The sequence below is a fragment of the Canis lupus genome, chromosome 2, assembly GCF_011100685.1.
Source record: "Canis lupus familiaris isolate Mischka breed German Shepherd chromosome 2, alternate assembly UU_Cfam_GSD_1.0, whole genome shotgun sequence".
In the NCBI taxonomy this organism is placed as follows: Eukaryota; Metazoa; Chordata; class Mammalia; order Carnivora; family Canidae; genus Canis; species Canis lupus.
The window spans coordinates 56,619,672-56,638,531 of record NC_049223.1 but is presented as its reverse complement, the minus strand read 5'-3'; the positions used below and the strand labels follow the sequence as shown (position 1 = coordinate 56,638,531).

The 18,860-nt window shown below is 39.5% G+C and overlaps 1 protein-coding gene across 6 annotated transcripts in view; it reads left to right on the top strand.

Annotated features, from left to right (window-relative positions):
- FAM169A (family with sequence similarity 169 member A) overlaps positions 1-18,860 on the top strand; it is a 62,253-nt gene that overhangs the window by 468 nt on the left and 42,925 nt on the right. For 2 of the 6 annotated variants that reach the window (XM_038530863.1, XM_038530858.1), the window contains exon 2: positions 11,079-11,172. The exons of 1 other annotated variant lie outside the window; for it this stretch is intronic. The gene's annotated coding sequence lies outside the window, so the exon portion shown is untranslated. Of the gene's footprint in view, positions 1-556; positions 901-10,472; positions 11,173-18,860 lie in introns of those variants that run through there. 3 more of the 6 variants (XM_038530860.1, XM_038530862.1, XM_038530859.1) reach the window with 3 other exon arrangements.

Below are 18,860 nucleotides of genomic sequence, written 5' to 3'. Positions count from 1 at the left end.
GGGGATGCTCGGACCGCGTCCCTCACCTCCGCCTCCGGGGCCGCGCGGGTGCTGAGGGGGACCCCGGCGACGCTGGGACCGCGTCCCTCCCCTCGCCTCCCGGCGCGGCCACCGCGAAGGTGCTGCCCTGGAACGCCCCCCCCCCTCCCCCCGGGTCTGACCCCGCGCGGCCCGCTGTGCGGAGGCCTGCGCCCCGGGAGCCCGGGAGCCGGGGAGCGGGGAGCGGGGAGCGGGGCCTGGAGCCGGCGCGCTACGCCTCAGGGACCCGCGCTACAGCGGCAGGGACGGTGGCGCATCCTGCTCCCTCGTCGGTCCCGGAGGCCGCTGTGGCTCCGGGAGGCGTCCACCTGCTGCAGGCCCCCTTCCCCCTTCGACGACCCCGTGCCCCCGCGGGACGACCTGGGAGGGGGCCGGGCCGCCGAAGCGGGCCCTCGAAGCCTGCGGAAGGGACATTTGTAACTGAGAATCACAGCTGCCACAGTTTGTCATTTTCAGGGTTGTTGAGGATCTGGTAATTCCTGTTTTGATGTATCTTCTCGAAACTGTGGCGAAGCGCCTGGTGGATTGAGTGGGCGCCGTTTGCAGCTTACGCGGCGTCGCGGGCTTAGAACCTGGCCCGGTGGTGTTGCATAAGACACACGCTCGGCCTCGGCTGGGCCTCGGAGGGAACTCACCAGGATGGGTCTGGCTTTGAGGTTCCACGGATCGTGTGTTTACGTAGGTGGCCTGGTTGCACCCGAGGTGTGCGGGCTCTGTCTGCAAACCACAGGAGGAAAGATTTTTGGTGCCTCACACGGACCAGATTAACTTCCTGTGTTGAGGGGAGGACAGGGCGTGGAATAGTCAGGGGAGCCCGGGAACGGCCCTTTATGATAAGCCTTACAGCATCAGTCTTGCAGGGTAAGTTTGCGGGTGGCCTAGCAGCCTCCTCTCTTTGAATTTATTTATTTATTTTAAGATTTTATTTATTTATTCATGAGAGACACACACACACACACAGAGGCAGAGACACAGGCAGAGGGAGCCCGATGTGGGACTCGATCCCCGGTCTCCAGGATCACGCCCCGGGCTGCAGGCGGCGGCTAAACCCGCTGCGCCACCGGGGCTGCCCCTCTCTTTGAATTTATGATGAAGATTGGTTTAGGGAAATTAGAATATAAGTAGCAATATGAGCCTGCTGCACGAGTGATTGTAATGGCCTAAGATGCTTCACCTGTGGATTTAAGGTTGTGAAAGGTTTCAAATTAGTCTGACTTGACAGTAGTCCGGAATCGTATTAGAATCATTACAGGTGGTATCCTTTTCTAGTAAAGGTACAGTAAAGGGCACAACTCTGATTCGGATAAAACACAGTGTTTTATAATAAGAGTAAAATTTGTCACTCTTAAGAAATTGCTCTAAACAGAAATGTCCTGCCTCTCATTAGTGACACGTTCTAGGAGAAGAATCACGGAGGTGAAAGAGACCTTGGAGAGATGAGCCTTGTTGTAGGGAACTTGAGCAAAAGTACAGATTGTCTGCAAGGGGTTGGCGCTATTTTAGGTCCGCGGGGAATAAGATTGATCCTCCCGGCAAGTTCAGCTCCGAGCTACAGTTCTGACACCTTTACATTGATTCTGTTAATACACAGTTTATAGAGGTTCACTAAATTGGTACTATAGTATTTTATTAACTCCGGCTTGGATTAATGTGGTTTGTGATTTTGAGCATCATGTTACCAGTGTTTGGGAAATTGAGAAGGAAAAAAAAATCCTCTTAATGTTTTTTTTCCATTAGCTCCTATTCCTCCTCCCCCCTTTTTAATTTTAAGGTTTCTTTGGTGGGGTGGTGGGGAGAGCATGGGTGTGGGGAGGGGCAGAGGGAAAGGGACAAGGAGTGTGGAGCCTACCACGGGGCTGGATCTCAGGAACCCTGAGATCATGACTTAAGCTGAGGCCAGATGCTTAACCAACTGAGCCACCCAGGTGCCTGGTGGCCTAGGAGGAGAAATATGGAGGTGAAAGGGAGCTTAGCTTGGACCTGGAGAGGAGATGAGTCTTGTTTTAGGGAACTTTTACTTAGGGAGAGGGAGGAGTTAGGGGAGGGAAAGAGGGAAGGAGAATCTGAAGCCGACTCCCTGCTGAATGGGGAGCCTGTGGTGGGTTCATCTCACCCCTGATCTTGAGATGTGATCTGAGCCAAAATCAAGAGTCTTTCACTCAGCCTACTGGTGCTAACTGTTTTAAAACCTTACGTGTGTTATGTTATGTGCCTAAAAATGCACAGAGATTTACTTTTTAAAGGTAATTAGAATATAAGAGGATTGAATATTCAGGCAGAGGTTCCAAAGGATTTAAAAAGGATTCTGTAGAAAGGATTATTGGTTGAACAGGAAATGAAACAAAACTTTGTTTCTTCTCGTTTCTAAGATTTTGTGATTCTAAAATGAGAAAGGAATTGCATAATTGCTGTGTTTAAGATGATTTTCTCCTCACACATCATTTGGCTTTTGATCTGTTGTATATTTAACCCTGAAATGAAAGTTCGAAAGTTGGTATGCTTCATAGGTAGTAGGATATTTCACAGTTCTTTCCAACAATTACTCAGAGTTGAATTTATTATGGAAAAGGTGTCCTGGTTTAAAATAATCAGGGAAAAGCTGATAATTTACTAAAGACATGCTAAAATAATTAGGCTCATTCAGTTTCAGGGCTGGTATATGAGACCTTAAGGTTTATCCTCTCTGGAGGAGGGAACCACTCCCTTAGCCCCACCTATTCTTTGTCTGAGAAGGTTGTGACATCACATATTTTTAAAAAATATATACCATTTGTAGGTACTGCTGGCTCCAGTGAGACATTACTTTTAGCCGACACTAAAGATAGCTTTCCTTTAATTCAGCAGACACCGAGTGTCTGTTGTATGTGAAGGGACACAAAACCAAATAAACCTCCCCTTCATGAAGTTTATAGTTAAGTGAATTTTTGTGGATTATTTTTTTTAAAGATTTTTTTTTAGATTTATTCATTTATGAAAGAGAGAGAGAGAGAGACAGAGAGGCAGGCAGAGACACAGGCAGAGGGAAAGGCAGGCTCCGTGCAGGGAGCCTGATGTGGGACTCGGTCTCCGGTCTCCAGGGTCACCCCTGGGCCAAAGGCAGGCGCTAAACTGCTGAGCCACCTCGGGATCCCCAATTTTTGTGGATTAAAATGTTAAAGATTCCTTCAAGTCTATAAACGTACACAGAGTTTTGCAGCTATGATTTGTGCAGTGGAGAGTGGTCAGCTGCTGAAAGGAACTGAGGGAAGGAAACTAAGAAATAGAATTGAGAGAGGGTCCAGGGAAGGAGAGAAATATGGAAATAGCAGAATCATCAGTTGGGTTTGGTCTATTGTAAGGTCAGGAGGGTGAGGGTGAAAATAATCCACTGAATTTGAGAGTTAAGAGGTCAGGGAGGCTTTAAGAAGAGTACTGTCAGCGTAATGACGAGGGGAGAAGCCAATTGAGGACTGACTAGGAGCTTGACTTTTTGTTATACAACAATTGATGAGGAAATAAACTGTAGTATTAAGTAATTTTATAGTCTAAAATCGCTCTCTCTTTTTTTTTTTAAGATTCTATGTTTACTTATTTGAGAGAGAAAGCACAAGCAAGGGGAGCAGCAGAGGGAGAGGGAGAAGCAGGCTGCCCACGGAGCAGGAAGCCGGACTGGGGCCCCATCCCAGGACCCCGAGATCATGACCTGAGCCAAAGGCAGATGCTTAACCACCCAGGCACCCCTAGTCTGAAATCTTTTACACGTAAATACCAGTGCTTTCAAGTTTGGGTCAGCCCCCAATTAATACCTGATGAACTGACTCTGATTCTTCACTTAACGGTAGTTACTATTCAGAGGCAGTATAATAATCCACAATTCAAGGCAAATAGACATGGATTTGAAACCTGGCTTTGCTGTTTCTAGCTGCCTTTTAAGATGTTTAATCTCTTTGGGCCCCAGTTTTCTCATCTATAAAAGAGTAGTTATAACAGAGTTTATCTTAAAATGTTGGCAGAGTTAAGTGTGATAATGTATCAAAAGGTGAGCTATTAATATTGAGGAAATTAGGATAGTTTTAAGTACCAAGTTCAGTGTTCCTCATGTTTTTCTCCCTTTTGTTACCTTCTCATACCCACCCTGTGTACAATGTAATACTTTGCTTTTCATTTTTAAAATTAATTGTGATCTGCTTGTCAACCAGAGCTTTTGCACTGCATGAAATAAAGTATAAACCCTTTAAACCCTTTGCGGCTTTTGTGGATTCTAGACTAAGAACCTATCTTTTATTTTAGGTTTATTTATTTTTTTAGTGATTTCTACAAAGCATAGGGCTTGAACTCATGATCGTGAGATCAAGAGTTGCACACTCTTCTGACTGAGCCCAGCCAGGTGCCCCAGAACTTGCCTTCTAATTTTTTTTTTTAATTTTTATTTATTTATGATAGTCACAGAGAGAGAGAGAGGCGCAGAGACACAGGCAGAGGGAGAAGCAGGCTCCATGCACCGGGAGCCCGATGTGGGATTCGATCCCGGGTCTCCAGGATCGCGCCCTGGGCCAAAGGCAGGCGCCAAACCGCTGCGCCACCCAGGGATCCCTTACCTTCTAATTTTAAATCTGGTCCTGTTTGTATTATTTATGCTCATGATGGACTATATAGCTAAGTTTAGCAAAAAGCAAGCATGTATTTGAAGTCTTGATATTTGGCTTTGGAAAATAAGATATATCTAAAAGTACTTGAAATTAATTTTAAGGCTGGGGAGACTTTTTTTTCAATGATTTTTAAAATCAGAATTGATTCTTTTTATTTTTATTTTATTATCATTTTTTTACAGATTGGATTCTTTTATTTATGGTCTTTTTTTTTAATTTATTTTTTTATTGATGTTCAATTTGCCAACATATAGAATAACACCCAGTGCTCATCCCATCAAGTGCCCCGCTCAGTGCCCGTCACCCAGTCACCCCCACCCCCGCCCACCTCCCTTTCTACCGCCCCTAGCTCGTATCAAGGCTGGGGAGACTTATTGATAATATATATATATTTATAAAAAAGAAATTGAAGTGATTCTGAGTAAGTTTTGTTTGGAGAATACTTTTTCTATCTGAGCAGCTTCTCAGAATGGCCAAAAAGGGCATAGTTTTATGAAATGATTTATATGGTTTTACAGTTTGATGTGTAAATGACCACTCAGCTAAAATCTGTGCGCTCTTGATGCTCCTCTCCAGAACTCTGACACTGGCTTGGAGACATTCTTGTCTGTGCGTACGTACTTAGGGCCGAGAGATGTTTCTCCTATCTTGAGTTTGCTCTTTGACTAGCTAGTTGGCTGTGTTTTCATGTGGATGTAATTCATTTGTGGGTAGCATTTGTTTTGGAATGGCCCATTCTTTTTGCCCTTGAGATACGTGCAGAATAACTCTCAAGTTTTTATCTGCATATCGACTCTTCACGTATTTGAAGGGCAACTTCCTTGCTTCCTTTACCCAAGGCTTTCCTTCACTAATTTCTCCCAATTCCTGTTCCTCATCTATTGTACCCGTAGTGTCTAGATCCTTTGCCATCCTGGCTGTTTTCCATTGGAGGCATTCCAGTTTTTCAGTGTGATTTTTCTTAAAAAGTTACCCGAGTGGAATCAAAAACTATGGATGCTGTCTGACCCATGAACAGTAAAGGGATGCTTTTCCATCTCTGGATCTGGACAGTCATAACAGTAATAAAGAAGCCCTATTCTAGGGTTATTTTGCTTTAACTTAAAAATTTTGCTCATGGTTCATGTTACAGTCTACTGTCATCTAAAACTTAAGGTCTTATCTCTGTCCTTCAGCAATGAATAACTTAAAAACTGTAATGTAACTTAGTGAATTTCATTTTTTTCTTTAGCTCTGTTTTGTCGTAATTAAAGAAATATTTGGTAGGGATTTTACTTTGACAGTTTTTATGTTTCCCTTTTATTTTACTTTAAATTTTAAAAGGACTTTATTTATTTGAGAGAGAGAGAAAAGAGAATGTGTGGGAGAGAGCAGGAGCAGGTGGGAGAGGGAGAAGCAGGCTCCCCACTGAGCAGGGTGCCCAACCGAGGCTGCATCCCAGGGCCCTGGGATCATGCCCTGAGCTGAAGGCAGACACTCAACCAGTGAGCCACCCAGGTACCTCTTATTTTTGAAATTCTGGAAGGTATTTCATAGCATTTATATTTTCTGATGCCTGACTTTTTTTTTTTACTCGTTACTTCCATGTGCCCATTGTGAAATGTGGCTGTACTGACTGCATGACTTGTCCACTATCCTGTTATTCTCAAAGTTTTGCTATTGTTAAGAGTGTTGCTCAGAATATTTTCATGTTTCCTGGAATGTCTCTAGTTGTTTACATGAACAACATGACACATGAAACCATTATTATTTCTCAAGTATTTGAACCCATTTGCATTCTTACCAGTATGTCTAAATAGTCTTATTGATTCACTACCCACACTTAATAGATTCCTTAATTTTTGCTTATCCAGTGGGTACAAAGTGGTATTTAGTTGTGGTCCCAATTTGCATTGTCCTGATTATGAATAAAGCAGAGAATCTTTATAATAATAAAGTTTGCTTTGTATCGTGTAATAACCATTTAAAAATTCTGAAGACAGTGGACCATAGTTATTAGAACAGGCATTAAAGTCTGAAGAAAAGATTTTACAAGATTTAAAATATCTAACTCCTAAGGAGTGACTACACAATATGTTTGATGTATTCAGTGATACTTGTGTGATGAGATACATCCTGGATTATATTGGCCTTTTGTCTTGACCTGGGAATCTGGGCTCCAGGTTAAATCCCTTGGAGACAGATTGCCTAAATATAGAGCCTGCTTGCCACTTACTAGCTGTGTGATTTTGGGCAACTTACTCAACCTGAGTTTCCTTATTGGGAGACTGCGTGTTAAGAATACCTGCCTCAGGATGCCGGGGTGGCTCAGCGGTTGAGCATCTGCCTTCGACTTAGGTTGTGATCTCCGGATCCTGGGATTGAGTCCCGCATCAGGCTCCCTGCAGGGAGCCTGCTTCTCCATCTATGTCTCTGCCTCTCTCTCTCTCTCTCTCTGTCTCTCATGAATAAATAAATAAAATCTTAAAAAAATAAAAAAACGAAGAATATCTGCCTTGTAGAATCATTTGAAGGAATCAACGAGATAACGTGTAGGGCATCATACCTGGTGCAAAGCAAATAAGCCATAAAGGGTAATTCTGTTGTCATCATTGGAAATCATGTTTGAGTTTTAAAAAATAATTATAAATGAATTTTTGATACTACTCCTTTGTAAATTAAGACTTCTTTTTCCTATCTTTTTTCTTCAAGTAATCAAGTATAAACACATAAGTTATTAGTTAGAAGACACGGCAAATAATTTGACCCAAATGTATTATACTTCCGTGGAGTTCTGAACGTGACAGTATAGACAGATGAAGAAAGGTCACATGTTAATGTGTTAAGTATATTAAAAGAAGTATGCACAAGGTATTTCTCAGAGTTTCTCAGTTTGTCTCCCTTCAGTTCTGTTAATCCATCCTATGTACAGCTGTGGGACAGATTATCTGAAAGCATATGCTAGAATGTTTCTTTCCTGCTCAAAATCCTTAAATTGCCTCCTGCATCCCAAGTAAACTCCAGCTCTTTAGTATGGTATTCTTGCACTTTTATGTTCTGTCTTCAGTGGATTTTTCTTGCATTCCTACTAGTATTTCTCTTAATATACTTTATGTCTTTTGGTAAATCCAACTGCTTGCCGTTTTCAGCTTGCTTTCTGGCTTCCATTTAGTGTGCTCCATCTTTTTAGAGCGTTTCCCCCTCTGTCCCTGCCTGTTGAAGTTCCAGGTACTGCTTTTCATCTAGCAGCAAAACCTTACATGTATCATCTGCGGCAGTTCTTCCTCCTAGCACCGTGTGATTTGTTTATACAAACTTTTATTCATTCACTCATTCATTTATTTAGTAAATACGTATTGAAGTCAGGTAAGAAGGCTACTACTATTACTTACCTCTTTCTCTGAAGGCTTATTGCCAGTGAGAGATAAGAAAACAAGTTTTCTCAATCTGGGTGAGCAAACCCACCTGTGGTTGCAAGAGATTTGCAAGAACAGGTGTTTGGGGCCATGGATGGAAGTGCAGAGTTGGAGAAGCCTGAAAGGGAAGGAGGTATGGGGAGCCTGCGTTCCGAATCTGTTTTTTTTCCAAGTTGGTATTAATCTCTGCCCATAGTGGCAACCCTTGATTATGTTTCTTAGTTGTGTAGTGAAAATATTCGGCAGTGGGGTGGGTCATGGTGATCGTGAATCAGCAGAATATTTCATAAATCGTATGCCAAAATTAAGCACCAAGTTTTGTTTTGTTTTTGCTATTGTTTTGGGCTAGATGTATTTCCTTTAAAGTGAAAACATCAGACTTTATGGTTCTAAATGAGATAAGCCTCTGTGATACTTTATGTTGAAGATATCTACTACAACATTGCACATATTGTTGAGACTCCTGTTTTTAATAATTGCTTGTGTCCTTGAGTTTTACTGTGCCAAATTCCTGTTAACTTTAATGAAGCACTATAAAATTAGATCTGTTACGGGGTAAAGAAGCCAGGTAAAAGGATTTTGTTTTGAGAGAGACAAAATTTTATGATGTATTCATCTAAATAGTTATTTTGGTTTTGTTTATTTTGTTTTTTTTCCCCCTGAGTTTGGAAACTGCTTCTGGGAGATTATAAATAGTGTTCAGTAATCTGGGTCATGAAGTACTAGAGTAGCTGGCATCTTCTAGAGGCAAATGTATTCCTTTTTGCACTACAATAGTCAAGTGGAACCTTCAGTTATAAGCACATTTCTACTTCTTTGCATATGTATCTGAGTAGTTAAGTAGCTCTCTCTAGATCTTGCTCAAAGTGTATAGATAGTAAGATAACAATTTAGCCTTATGGGTTCTGTTTTGCCTTTCCAAGGTAGACCTCCCCCCACCCCATCACATTCTCGCTCCCTTGCTGATTGGAGGCAGGCAGGTAAACTAAATTTTGTCAGTCAGATGCATCCAAGAGAAAGAGCACTTTTTTTAAAAGTATTTATTCATTCATGAGAGACAGGCAGAGGCAGAAGGGGAAGCAGGCTCCCTGTGGGTACCTGATGCGGGACTCAATCCTGGGACTCCTGGGTCATGCCATGAGCCAAAGGCAAATGCTCGACCACTGAGCCACCCGAGATTGTACTTCCTTGTTTAAATGATGTCTTAGATCTAGGACCATCTTCCTGAATATGAAGAGAGAATTAAATTCTTAGAAACTGTGTAAGACTTCTGATAGGTGTAAGCAGTCTTTAACCATTGCAGGACTCCTAAAATGCTCTACTTTTATTTTATTTTATTTATTTTATTTTATTATTTTATTTTATTTTATTTTATTTTATTTTATTTTATTTTATTTTATTTTATTTTATTTTATTTTATTTTATTTTATTTTATTTTATTATTTTTTAATGCTCTACTTTTAAACATAGAGTTGTGGTAAAAAGAATAGACATCAGAGCCAGACTGCATGGATTCAAATACTAGTTCTGCCACTTTACCAGAATGTATCCTTGAACAAATTAGCTGATTTTGCTTCCTACTTAAAACAAGCAACAGGCATGAACTCCCCTTCTAACTTCCTGCTCTGTTAGCCTTAAATGTATAGGCAGTCCTCACCCACAAGTGATCAAATCTTTTTTCTTTCTCCGAGAACAGGAGAGGGTTTGTGAGAAGCATGGAGCCAACCTGAGATTTAATGGTTGGAGCAGTTTATTCACTAGTTTTATTCTATCATATTCAGAATCTCAGCTCTAACACTGGAGAAGGATAAAGGTAGGGTTTAGGGTCTTTTGTAGAGCAGGAAGAGTAGAAGAATAAAGGGTAAGATAAAGAGATCATTGAGCTAATGGAATACAGGGACTAGGTTAGTTAGGGAAAAAATGATGTTAGAAAAGAGAAAATGGAACAATCAGAGAAGAATCAAAATAAGGTTCAGAAACAGGCTTTTTCTGTAAAAGTTTGAGAGCATTACCAATTATGTTGCCTGGATACCTAACCCATTTTCAGTGTTGGAGAAACAATCAGGAGAGGTAGGATCACGACTTGGATCGGTTGAGATAATTGTTGTTTTTTTTTTTTTCCTAAGAACTCTTTCAGCTCTAAAATGTCCATATTTTAAAAATATTCCTCTCCCCCTAAAGTCTCCAAATGATCATAATAATCTATAAGAATCTTGAAAATTTAGGAAACGAATTTATAAAATACATTCTTTGTTTTTAAGAGTGTAGTTAACATCTTTTTTTTTTTTTTTTAAAGATTTTATTTATCCATGCAGGGAGCCTGACATGGGACTCGATACCCGGTCTCCAGGATCACACCCCGGGCTGCAGGCGGCGCCAAACCGCTGCGCCACCGGGGCTGCCCTGTAGTTGACATCTAATAATTAACCTTTAATAGGGAAAAAATCACAATAATAGGAATTTGTTTTCTCATTCTCATATTTTCTTCCTATGAACATTCATTCTTTCAAATAGTTATATGATTTTTCAGGAGAAAGGAGTGGAATTTTTAAAAGATGTATGGGAAAAAGCAGCTGAGCATCTTAAAATTCTTATGTAAGAGGTATTAGTATTGTGTTTTTATACAAGTTAGTCAGGATTAATGAGCAGAACATTTGCTTAATTTATAAATTAATTTGGACACTTTTTACACTTCATTATTCATTCTGCGCAAATTTTTTGATGAGTTAGTTTGCTTAAGGCAACACTAAGCTCTCTCATTCATGTAGAATCTAGTTAGCCCTTTTGGTTTATCTCATGGGTAGAGCTTAAAGTATTTGACAAAATTTGATCTGACAGCTTTACAGTTATGTAACACAGAACAGAAGCTGAAAAACAAAGAAGAAGAAGTGATTTATCATAGCAACCTATATTTCTCTTTAGAGCTTTACCACTTTTCTCTTGCTAAACTGTGGCAGAACCACCATAAGGCTGGTAGTTTACAGTTGTAAGTTCACCAGTATATTTTTTTTTTTAGAAGCCATTACAAACCTTTAGAGGTGAAAAGGTCCTTAGGATTATCCTGTCCAGTTGCATCACATTACCAATGAGAATACAGAAGCTTAAAGAGGGTAAGTAACTTGCCCAGGGTCACTGACTTAGCTAGTGGTAGAGCTGACCCAAGAACCAGGGTTGTGCATAGAATTCCAATTCCAGTTGCTCTTTCTCGTGTAATATGTGAATAGAATATTTAATAACAAGGGAATTATAGCAATATTTTACAAAAGGAGATGTCACATAACCATGACAAATATGATTTTGCATACTGAGTAAAAATAATTATATTGGAAGGTATATTTAATTGTCTGGATTTCTATTATTTTAGCCTCAGTAGTGGTAAGGACATTCTGTTTCCTCATCAATATACAGGGGATAATAGAAATATCTCACTATATTTTTAATGTGGCCATCTCTTAAAAGTCTGATATATGGTCATTTCTCAGTAAATGTTACCTGCTGCTGTTAACTTACTGGTTTATAATAACTTCTAGTTATTTAATCTTCATTTACTTACTTTTAGGTGATTATTTAGCCAATAAAATTGAGCACTAAGAGCAACTAGTAATAAAAGTAATGGATTTAAGAACAGATTTGCAACTCATAAACATTTTAGAAGGGGGATGTGTGTATGTGTGTGTCTCTGGGCCTTTGGAATTAGAGAAATACTTGCTAATTCTTTTCATTTTAACAACTATGATGCTATAGTTGTTTTTAAACCGTATTCATAAATTACAACTTCTTGGCAACGTTTCTCTTCCCAGTAATGCTCTTTATGCAAATTTCAAAGTTTTTAAATTGTTGGACTGCAGGAAAACAATTGTTTCATTTTGTGTGTGTGTGTGTGTGTGTGTATGTGAATATTCTTTAATAATAAGCCCAGAAGCAATTATTTTTCTGTTTAAAAATGGTCATCTAAATCGATTAAAGAATGAAAGATAATGAATTTCCGTTTTTACACTTTATTATTATTTTTTTTAATTTTTTTTTTTATTATTTATTTATGATAGTCACACAGAGAGAGAGAGAGAGAGAGAGAGAGAGGCAGAGACATAGGCAGAGGGAGAAACAGGCTCCATGTACCAGGAGCCCAATGTGGGATTCGATCCCAGGTCTCCAGGATCGCGCCCTGGGCCAAAGGCAGGCGCTAAACCACTGCGCCACCCAGGGATCCCCGTTTTTACACTTTAATTAATTTAGTCATTTTGTAATTAATTGCCTTTGATTTGTAATAGCACCTTCCTTCTGGTATGCACGCCTATACCTGTAGTGCAATATTTTCTAAAATGTGCTGATATAATACTGGTGATTTAGGTTTTTTTTTTTTTTTTTTTTTTTTTTTTTTTTAAGACTTATTTATTTAGTTAGTTTTTGAGACCACAAGCATGAGCAGGGAGGAGGGGCAGAGGGAGAAGCAGACTTCCCACTGAGCAGGGAGCATGCCCCGGGGCTCAATCCCAGGACCCTGGATCATGACCTGAGCTAGGGGCAGACACTTAAAGGCAGACACTTAACAGACTTGAGCCACCCAGGTACCCCTAGGAGTATTCATATGAACATTTAAATGATGGTAGTTAGAAATTTTAATGCTGACTAGGAAAATGTATAATCTAATGTCACTTTGGTGACTTTATAGTTTAGGGTAAATGTTTCTAAAAAAGTAAACTGAGATTCTGATACCAGCTGCAACATGGATAAACCTTAAAACCATTATGGTAAGTGAAATAAGCCAGACATCAAGGGATAATTGTTGTTGATTCCACTTAAGTTCCTAGAATAGGCAAATTCATAGAGACAGAATAGAATGGTGGTTAGCAGGAGATGGGGGAAGAGGGAATGAGGAATGATTGTTTAGCGGGTACAGAATTTCTGTTTGGGATGGTAAAGAAAAGTCCTGGAAATGGAGACTGATGATGGTGGTACAATAGTATGGATGTGCTTACTGCTAAGAATTGTAAATCTAGAAGTGGTTAAAATGGTAAGTGTTATATGCATGTTTTACCAACTTAAAAAAGAGGAGGGAAGAAAAGAAGATGGAGAGACGTATGTGTGTATTTTTAAAGAAGTGAATTGAGGGGCATTTGACTGGACTGGTTCAATTGGTAGAACATTTGACTCTTGATCTTGGGGTTGTGAGTTCAAAACTTACTTAAAAAAAAAAGAAAATTAAAAAGAGAAGTGACTTGAGAAACATATTAAATAGTGATATAGGCACTTAACACCCTAGGAAAATGTCCATGGTAGTATGCATTATTGAAGCTTGGACAACACCAGGGTAGAGAACTGATCAATGGTTTAGGGAGACCAGCTCCTATTCAGGCTTAATCTGCTGTGGACTAGTGGGTGGGCCTGCATTTCACTCTTACTTGAAGCATATTAGGTAAGAAACCAAGACCTCTCATCTCAGACTGTATACTGCCCTAAAATTATTCTGGGCTCTGCGAAATGGGTTCTTTTTTTTAAAAATTTTTTAAAATTTTTATTTATTTATGATAGTCACAGAGAGAGAGAGAGAGAGAGAGAGAGGCAGAGACATAGGCAGAGGGAGAAGCAGGCTCCATGCACCGGGAGCCCGACGTGGGATTCAATCCCGGGTCTCCAGGATCGCGCCCTGGGCCAAAGGCGGGCGCCAAACCGCTGCGCCACCCAGGGATCCCCGAAATGGGTTCTTTATTCAGATCACCTACTTTGCCTGTGTAACAGAATTGTCTTCTTTTCAGTAATGTAACAAAAAAAAATGTACTTAAAACATGACATTAGCATTTGAAATCTTTTTACAGTAACAGCAGATGAAAAAGAAAATCGCTTATAAGCTTGTTTCTCTGTCAAGACTATTTTTCCTTCTATGTCCATTTTGTATGATCTAGAATGTCATGTTTTTGTATGATTTTATAATCAACTGTGCTTTTTTTTAAAAAAAGATTTTATTTATTTGACAGAGAATGAGAGTCAACTGTGCTTTTTATAGACCAAGTTTTGTCAGCAGGGTTTAAACATTATGTTTCATCCTATAGATTATGATTACTGTCAGCAAATGAAATTCTTATTATTTAAAAAAACTTAAAATCTTTTTAGGGCACCTGGGTGAGTCGGTTGGACATCCAACTCTTGATTTTGGCTCAGGTCTTGATCTCAGGGTCATGGTATGGCCATGAGTCAGGCTCTGCGCTCAGCGTGGTATCTGCCTGTCCCTCTCCCTCTGCCCCTCCCCCACTTACTCTCTCTTAAATAAATGAATAAATAAAATCTTAAAAAAAAAAAGATTTTTAAGTAATCTCTTCACCTAAGGTGTAGCTTAAACTCACAACCCCAAGATCAAGAGTCACATGCTTCGCCTCCTGAGCCAGCGGGGTGCCCCAGCAAATGAAAAAAAAAAATTAAGTAGCCTCCACATCCAGTGTAGAGCCCAGCATGGGGCTTGAACTCACAACCCAGAGATCAAAACCTGAGCTGAGATCAAGGGTCGGATGCTTAACTGACAGCCACCTAGGCATTGCCAGCAACTGAAATTTTTAAATATATTCGTTCATAGCTTGTTGTGGCTGTTAATTTTCAAGAGAGTCTTTTGAGTTGGTTTAAGGGTAATGGTAATCTTTCCTGAGCTTCATGTAGTCAGTGGTATGGTATGGTATATTAAAAATCTCTTAATGTGTTGCTTGGATATAAAGCTGGGGTCTTCTCTATAAGAGAGTAAAAACAGTTGATACATTCTCTTAACTAGTGCTTCTTTTATCACTACTCACCATTTATCTTGTGTTTTTAGTTTGATCTAAATTTTTTTTAAAAGAATGATTTATTTTAGAGAGAATGAGTGAGAAGAGGGGAGGGGCAGAGGGAGAGAGAGAATTCTGAAGCCGACTCCCCGCTGAGTGCAGAGTCCCACCTAGGGCTTGATCTTAGGACCCTGAGATCATGACCTGAATTCCCACTACTTTAGTTTGCTGTTATACACTGAGTTTGATATAGATGAAAAGAGTTACTCAAACTAAAAAGTAAGCTGCCTTCACAGTAGAGCTGCTATTTTATTTTATTGAGCCTTTCCTTACTCTTACTTACCCAAGCTCCTGGTTGATCTCTCTTGAAACATAAAGGGTTTTTTTTTTTTTTTTTTTCCATTTTCGTAAGTTGGCTAGAAGTCTTGTGGTACAGCTTTCATCAGTAGTTTGGCAAATTTTTCTTTCTTTCTGCTTTTATTTAGACATTTATGGTTACTAACAGAGGGGCTGAATTTGTTCTATTTCTAGGTTTTATTTTATTATAATTATTTTTTAAAGATTTTATTTATTAGAGTGGGAGGGAGAGGGAGAGAGAGAGAGACAGAGAGAAAGAGAGAAGAGCAGTGGAAGGGGCAATGGGAGAGGGAGAAGCAGACTCCTCGCTGAGCAGGGAGCCTCACGTGGGTGTTGATCCCCATCCCAGGAGTCTGGGATTATGACCTGAGCCGAAGGCAGATGCTTAAGCAAGTGAGCCACCCAGGAGCCCCTTTAATTATCTGTTTTTCTGTGAAAGAGAGCAAGGGTGACCATGTACAAGTAGGAGGAGGGTCAGAGGGAGAGGGAGAAGCAGACTTCTCAGAGCCCAACGTGGGGTCTGATCCCAGGACCCCAAGATTACGACCTGAGCTGAAGTGAGAGATCCAACCAAGCCACATATACACACAGCATTATTTGAATAAAATTAGGCTCCCAGTCATATGTACACCAAGTTTTAAAGTCCCTAAGACCAATATTTCAGATTATCTCATTATCACCATATCTTCCAAATTCAGAAAACTGTATTTTTAAAAAATATTTTTATTTATTTATTCATGAGAGACACAGAGAGGCAGAGAGAAGCAGGCTCCATGCAGGGAGCCCGACGTGGGACTCGATCCTGGGTCTCCAGGATCATGCCCTGGGCTGAAGGCAGCACTAAACCGCTGAGCCACCCAGGCTACCCCAGAAAACTGTATTTAACTATAACTGTTACCGTGTATGTCCTTTTATGTGTTTGTTATATTTCCACCAGATATTCAATTCCTGTCTAATACTGTTGCTGTGATAAAATGGATTTGAAGGTCATTTCAGAGAAAAGTAACTTTGCTTTTCTCAGTTGCTTTTCTTCTGCCTTTCTTTCCCTTTTTGAATTTTCCTTTATGAAAACTGAAGAGGTTATTGACAAATATAGCTGTTCTTGCTCCCCAGTTTTTATTTTGGGTAAATACAAAATAGGGAATTTTTATTTTATTTAGGTATTTATATATTTTTAAGTAGGCTCTAAGCGCAGTGTGGAGCCAAGCACGGGGCTTGATCTCACAACCCTGAGATCAAGACCTGAGCTGAAGTCGAGTCGGACACTTCACTGACTGAGCCACCCAGGCACCCCCCAAATAGGGAATTTTTAAAGCAAAATCATCTATATTGCTTTATATATACTCTTTTAAGAACTAGTAGCTTGGTATTTGATGTAGATTGTAGGTTTTTATTTAACTTTATGATGGACATTTTAAAGAGTACACAAATCAGGATCCTCTCCATGCATCTGATACGTCTCTGAAGTTTCGTTTAACTTACATTAGTGTTCACCTTTTTTTTGTAAAACTCCATACTGTATATTTATTGTAGAAACAGAGTTCTAAATTTGGCTGACCATATACGTAAGGCTTCATTTCACATTTGTCTAATGATTTGGTTAGATTTGGGTCCAGTTTTCTTGTCATATCACATGAGGATGCATAGGAGTTCTCATCCTACTTTTAGTAAGATTGGTTAAGTGTGGATATACATACCTAGCACATATGAATGCATTTATACGTGCCAAAATACTCCTGCCCAAACGCTCATAGCAGCCCACCTGCCCATCAGTAAGAGAATAGGTAAATAAACTGTATTTGGGTATGATGGAATACTACATAGCAATAAAAGGGGACAAATTAACTGGCATCACCAAAACTGCTGCTATTTCTCACAGAAATAACCTTGAATGAAAAGAGTTGACATAATAGAAAGCCTGCTGTATGATTTTAGATATAAGAAGTTCAAAGATGGGTGAAATTGTCTGATTTAACCATACCATAAGACCGATGAAATAATACTACCTTATTAAAAAGTTCTTTTTACCCCTTCTGATTGAGATAGCTCCCCTTAATCCTGTATTCCATTTCCATAGATCTTAGGGTTTATTTCCATATCTTATTATTACATTGGTTTGTGTATTCATGTGCCTGTTACAGAAGTTTTATGGTTTTGTTTTGTTTTGTTTAGGTTTTATTTTTAAGTGACCTCTACACCCAAGGTGGGGGCTCAAACTTGCAACCCTGAGATCAAGAGTTGCATGCTCCACGACTAAGCCACCCGGGTACACTCCGTTCCCCATTAAAAAAAAAATTATTCTATTTTTTAATTTATTTTTAAGTAAGTCCTATGACCAACGTGGGGCTTAAAGTCACAACCTCAAAATCAAGAGTCACATGCTCTACCAACTGAGCCAGCCATGAGTCCCTAGAAGTTTTAGACTATGTTTTAATATCTGACAAGTCTTATACCTTTCTCCAGCCATTGCTTTGCCTTTTGAGGATTTTTCTAGTTATTCTTGCTTATTTACCTTTTCAAATTAACTTTATAATTAATTTGTTTTGCTTCAGGAAAAAAAAAAAGCTATTTTCATTAGGATTGCCTTAAATTAATAGATTATTTTAGGGAGAGCTACTATCTTTTTGGTATTGAGGTGTCCTTTCCAAAGAACATGGTTTGTCTTTTCCTAGTTTGTTTACTTTGCTTCTTTCAGGAGTGTTTTAGACTTAAATAGATTTCCTGTTGTTTGTTGTTAAACTTAAGCCTATTTTAATTTTTGCTTTTGTAGATGGGATCTTTTTTTTTTTTTTTTTTTTTTTTTTTTTTGTAGATGGGATCTTATTTTCCCTTTTTACTAATTTTTCCATTCATTATTTCCTTTTACTGGTGGTTATTATATATATGAAGTCTTGATGTATGTGTTTAATTTTATATCCTACTATTCAACTACAATTTCCTACTGCTTGGTATAATTTTTCGTAGATTCTTTTGGATTTTTCAATTAAATATGTTATTTGCAAGTAGAAGTAGAGTGAGTCTCTCCCCAAACCCTTACACCTATCTCGAGTTGTTAAGCCTTTAATTGCTTTCTCTTGTCTAATTGCATTGACTAATACCTATATAATTTTATATAGTAGTAGAGTCTTTATTTTTCTTGGTTGTAGTGGAAGTCTTTTTAAAAAATATTTATTTATTTGAGAGAGTGCAAAAGAGAGGACATGTGCGAGAGCATGAAGTGGAGGGCAAAGGGAGAAGCAAACTCCCCTCTGAGCAGGGAGCCCAACTGGGGCTTGTCTGTCCCAGGGCCCTGGGATCATGACCTGAGCCAAAGGCAGATGCTTAACCGACAGAGCCACTCAGGCACACCAGTGGGAAAGTCTTTAGTGTGTCCCGACTAGGAAAGTCTTTAGTGTGTCCCAACTAAGATGCTGGCTTTAAAAATGTATATATGTGCACATCCATATATACGAGATGTAACTTACATGCCATAATATTTATCTATCATAACTGTCCAATTCAGCGATTTTTTTTAAAGAAAATTTATAGGATTGTAAAATATTTTTGTTAATCCCAGAAGTTCCCATGTGTCTGTCCTTTTATATAGTGGTTTATATGTTGACAGATATAGGAGGATATACTTAAATGCATATGTATAGAGACACCTGGGTGGCTCAGTGGTTGAGCATCTGTCTCTGGCTCATGTTGTGATC